The sequence below is a fragment of the Lepidochelys kempii genome, chromosome 15 (genome assembly GCF_965140265.1).
Source record: "Lepidochelys kempii isolate rLepKem1 chromosome 15, rLepKem1.hap2, whole genome shotgun sequence".
Lineage (NCBI taxonomy): Eukaryota > Metazoa > Chordata > Testudines > Cheloniidae > Lepidochelys > Lepidochelys kempii.
The window spans coordinates 5971866-5977416 of NC_133270.1; the positions used below are offsets into that span (position 1 = coordinate 5971866).

The 5551-nt window shown below is 50.3% G+C and overlaps 1 long non-coding RNA gene across 1 annotated transcript; it reads right to left on the reverse strand.

The window, feature by feature from the left end:
* Positions 1-202: 202 nt before the first annotated feature.
* Positions 203-5228, reverse strand: LOC140898749 (uncharacterized). Its single transcript, XR_012155087.1, has 3 exons — positions 3770-5228; positions 2951-3109; positions 203-965 (listed from the first exon to the last, which is right to left on the reverse strand). It is a non-coding gene; the product is annotated as an uncharacterized lncRNA (long non-coding RNA).
* Positions 5229-5551: the final 323 nt, after the last annotated feature.

The window sequence follows — 5551 nt, forward strand, 5'->3', positions numbered from 1 at the left end:
TCCTCAAGGGGAAAAAACTGAGTAGGAGCTGTCACTTCCTCATACCCCAGGGAATATTTTACCTCTGTATTTGGCACTGGTACAGCCATTGGTGGAATACTCTGTCCAGTTCTGGTGTCCACAGTTCAACAAGGATGTTGATACATTGGAGAGGATTCAGAGAAGAGCCATGAGAATGATGAAAGGATTAGAAAACCTGCTGTTTATTGACAGACTCAAGGGGCTCAATCTATTCATTTTAACAAAGAAAAGGTAAAGGGGTGACTGGATTATAGCCTATCAGTACATACGTGGGGAACAAATATTTAATAATGGGCCCTTCAATCTAGCACTGAAAGGTATAACATGATCTAATGGCTGGAAGTTGAAGCTAGACAAATTCAAACTGGAAATAAGGCATACAATTTTAACAGTGAGAGTAATTAACCACTGGAACAATTTATCAAGGTGTAACGATGCTGCCCATGGGAGCCAGCTGAGGTCATTCAATTAGGGTGAACTGCAAACAAAACAGGGCAGACAAACCCCCAAAGCTGGTAGATAGCCCAGTACTTAGATTTACCAAGCCAGCACAAAACAACTTCTGTATTACTTCACGGGTTACTCTGAAGTCCAAACAACACAATTCCCTTAAAGTGCCCAGCCTCAGGCTTCCATCCAGACACACACGTCAGATATGATCTAACCCCCTGGCCTGATTTGGGCAGAGTGGGGATTTGAACGTGGGTCTCCCATACCTAGCATTAGTGCTCTTACTATTGAGAATAAGGGGAGTACCACTACCGCCGCCGCCGCCTCTGGCTTCATGCTGCAGAGGGCCCAGTGCAGGAGGTGTTCTGTTCGGCTGCCTCTGAGCACACCTACAGGCCTGGGGCCCATGGATGGGGGAACACCCAGCTCGTGAATCATCCCGCAGGTTAGACGTTCAACAGCTCGGCAGCGTCAGGGCGAAAGTGGTTGTGTGCCTGCCCAGAAGAAGACATTGATGTTCCTTGGGGACTTTACCAGTGGAAACTGAGGTGTCTAGAGACTTTAGGGGCCTACAGGGTTAGGCAGCAGCTGAGCGGTGGTTTTGTGAATGCCAGGGGTGCCTAGATGCTGGACTTAAGCACCTAAAGGGGCAGTTAGTCACCTAAGTCCATTTGTGAATCCAGCCCCACGTCTCTAACATGCCTAATTCTTAGTTATTTGCAGTTTTGCTGTAGCTGTGTCAGTCCCAGGAGCTTAGAGAGACAAGGTGGGGGAGGTATTATCTGTTATTGGACCAACTTGTGTTGATGAGAGAGACAAGCGTTTGAGCCACACAGAGCTCTTCTTCAGGTCTAGGCGAAGACCTCTGTGTAAGCTCGAAGTCTCTCTCACCAGCAGAAGTTGGTCCAATAAAAGATATCACCTCCCATATCTTGTCTCTCTAATTCTTACCTATTCAGCCACATTGCCTTTCCAACTAAATGCATTATCCTGTCTCTCACTACTGCCAACCAATCCCCTCCTACAGCCAGGGATAGAGGCCAGGACTCCTGATCTCCAATATTTTACTGCTGTCTAGAAAACATTTTGGAATGCACTGGCAAAACGTGTGTCAAGTCCCCCTCTAGTGGTTGATTGACACAAGGATAGAATTCAGAGTAGCAGCCATGTTAGTCTGTATTCGCAAAAAGAAAAGGAGTACTTGTGGCACCTTAGAGACTAACAAATTTATTTGAGCATAAGCTTTCGTGAATGCATCCGATGAAGTGAGCTGTAGATCACAAAAGCTCATGCTCAAATAAATTTGTTAGTCTCTAAGGTGCCACAAGTCCTCCTTTTCTTTTTACAAGGATAGAAGTTACTCACAGTTCAAGGGATAGATGTTGATGCTAGAGCTCTGAAAGTTCTGATGATGGCCAGTGTGGGTGGCTGCATGTGGGAGAATTTGTTTTTCCAATGTTCTTTTTAAAAATTAATTTATTTAATCCAATCAGAAAATATCCTGTAAAATGGGTTTGTGAGTTAGCATTAGCTAGCACCCCTTCCTTGGACCATGTCACATCGTTTGAGCCACCAACACTTCTCCACCAGGGCTGTCTAGTGTGCTGCTTGGTCCAGCCCAGACAGTTTACCTTGGACCATGTATTGAACCACGGCTGCTTGTGGCACCCAGTCCCCTCTGTCTGAGAGCCCCTCAGACCCCACATTTGGGACCATACCCCTCAGACCCCACATTTGGGACCATACCCCTCAGACCCCACATTTGGGACCATACCCATGATCATGGTACCCAGGCATGTTGCCTGCCAGCTTTCTCAGTGCGTCCACTCACTTTGCATTCTGGGTAAACTCACGAACAGGGCCTGGGCAACCCCTTTGCAGAGCTAGTATTAAAACAGTGGTTTTCAACCTTTTTTTCATTTGCAGACCCCTAAAAAATTTCAAATGGAGGGTGTAGATCCCTTTGGAAATCTTAGACGTAGTCTGCAGACCCCCAGGGGTCCATGGACCACAGGTTGAAAATTACTGTATTAAAAGGCTCAACTGACTTTTAGTTCTCTGGGCTTGTCTCCTAGCCCTTGTGGCAACTGACCTGTATGTACCCCATGTGTAACACTTCCCTCTTCCCACCCCACCACCCTGAAGTAGGGTCACACAGGAACAATCCCTGTAAGTACACACTGTACCCCAGGGTGGGCTGCTTTTCATGGGCCCTCTCCACATGCAGGAAATTTACACTGGGGTAACGTCATACATACAGTCACACTGGTGAAACCCCATCGTGGAGGCCGGCTGCACAGACCCAGTGTGAGGCTGACACTAGTAACACACCACAATCAGGGTTTCATCAGTACAGAATCTCTGCACTGCGTCAATTCCTTCCTGCACCGAGGGCCCATGCCACACAGTCAGGCCCCAATGGGAGGCAAAGCAAAAGTAAAAAAAGCAAAGCAAAGCAGAGTTTGCTTCATTTAATTACCCTAACGTATCCTGCTCCTTGCCAAGCTAAATATCTGTGGGCACCGCCAGTTCCCACAGTAAGACCAGCCTTTCCAAGATCCAGCCACTGAGCCCAGGAGAATCCAGAGTCCTGAGCCTGCCAGGCTAATTAGAAGAGCATGGGACACACATCTGGTAGCTATTGAGCGAGAAAAGCAATTGGGAACAGAGGAAGCAAATATTTCCTGCAGCTCAAAGGAGGTGAATGTCCCACTTCAGAAAGAGGCCCTAAGGCAATGGCCTGTCCCATACACAGAGGCCCCACCATGCTGACCTTTCCCTCCACTGGCCCCTGGGGCACTAACCTGGCAACCAGGCACAAGCAGCAGCAGTCTCTCCCCCCCGGACCCCGCAGGAGTAGCAGACTCTCCTGCCTCTTTCCTTGTACCATATGGGCCCTCAGGAACCAGCTTCTCCTCCCTAAGATGCAGGCCCCAGCATGCAGGTGTCCCCCTCCCACATTCGGACTCTGGCGACTCCCCCTCGTATGCACCCAGAGGCCCTCAAGCCCCATCCCCACCCCACTGCGAGTTCAGGCACTTGAATCTCCATACTGCAGAAACATCACCAATGCCAATCACTGTGGCTCCCCCAAAACATACCTCTTTTTAGACTGCATGATCAATGAGCCCAATTCTGCCCTGCCTTTTGTGAGATCACTTACACCTGGACACAGTGGGGTAAATGCTACTAATCAGAAGGGGAACATTTGTTAGGCCTCTTTGCACTCCTTTGTAAACAACCACCCAAGATGCCAGACCCAGGATTGTTTGGGTGAAAGTCATGTACAAACACACACCCGTCTTGTCCTTTTGCCTTGTGAACTTGCATTCCCTCCGACGCTTCTCCATGCTTCCACTTGCACTCCAGGGCCTCTTTGCCAGACAGAGATCCCTCTGCTCCTCGCTAGGGTGCCAGCTCTCAAGAGCAAGGAGAGGCAGGTTCACTTTGCTGAAGTTCGAGCGCTGATGGTTGCACCAGAAGCCTTCCCGACATTCCCTCCGAAGGACACACAAGTTCTCTGGAATTGCTATAACTGATTGGGAAAGAATCCTACACAGTATCACCTAGGCTTGGCACCTTTGAAATGCAAAAACCCCGGCACCCGCACCACACACACAAGGCAAGCCTGCCGCAACCCCAGCCCACAACCAGAAGGCAACTCCACAACCCCCCCTTCAACAGCCACTTACAGTATCTAGAGAAATGACACACACAGATAAGAATGATAACATTGCACGTCCCCTCACTATTGCATGACTCAAATTCTCTTTCACACACACACACACACAGTGCGCTTGCGTGTTGGTGGGCAGACAGCTGCTGCATGGGTGGCAGGTATCAAAGGCAGGGGAAGGCTAAGCCTACTCACACTGCCTGCGTGGCCCCACCCAAACTTCACCCCAGGCCTCCTCCTCTTCCCGCCACGGTCTGCTGCGGCTCTTCCTTCCCAGGTATCCGGGGCCCCGGCCAGTGGTGTCAGAACCGCGGGGGCCAGAGCCGGGCGGGGGCCAGCCGGAGCCGGGTTGGGGAGAGCTGCACGGGCAGCTGTGAGGAGCGTGGGTGCCTCCAACTGCCCTGGGCAGGGGGCCCCCCACACACACTTTTGGGAAGGCTCTGGTGCCCTTGCCCTGGGCTGGAGCTACTGGGGGCTGGCCTGCAGCCAGCGCTATGGAGCTGGGGGCCGTGCTGCCTGCCCATCCACCCACCGGGTGCTTCAGGGCTCGGGGGAGGTGGGGTTGGGGGCTGGCAGGGTGGGGCCACTGGGCTCCTGTGGGGGAAGGAGAGTGGGAGCGGTGGGACCCTAGGCAGAAGGGGCCGGCCAGCCAGCTAGGGGCTAGCCTCCCCAAGTCTGCGGTTCACCTGCCACCCATAATACTCACCAGCAGCCACACACCACACAACAAAAACATTAAACCAGGAACCTATCCTTGCAACAAAGCCCCTTGCCAACTGTGTCCACGTATCCATTCAGGGGACACCATCACAGGGCCTAATCACATCAGCCACACTATCAGAGGCTCGTTCACCTGCACATCCACCAATGTGATATATGCCATCATGTGCCAGCAGTGCCCCTCTGCCATGTACATTGGTCAAACTGGACAGTCTCTACATAAAAGAATAAATGGACACAAATCAGACGTCAAGAATTATAACATTCAAAAACCAGTCGGAGAACACTTCAATCTCTTTGGTCACTTGATTACAGACCTAAAAGTGGCAATTCTTCAACAAAAAAACTTCAGAAACAGACTCCAACGAGAGACTGCTGAATTGGAATTAATTTGCAAACTGGATACAATTAGCTTAGACTTGAATAAAGACTGGGAGTGGATGTGTCATTACACAAAGTAAAACTATTTCCCCACGTTTATTTCCTCCCCCTCCCCCCCCACTGTTCCTCAGACATTCTTGTCAACTGCTGGAAATGGCACACCTTGATTATCACTATAAAAGATCCGCCCCCCCCCCCCGCTGGTAATAGCTCACCTTACCTGATCACTCTTGTTACAGTAAAGAAAAGGAGTACTTGTGGCACCTTAGAGACTAACCAATTTATTTGAGCATGAGATTAGTC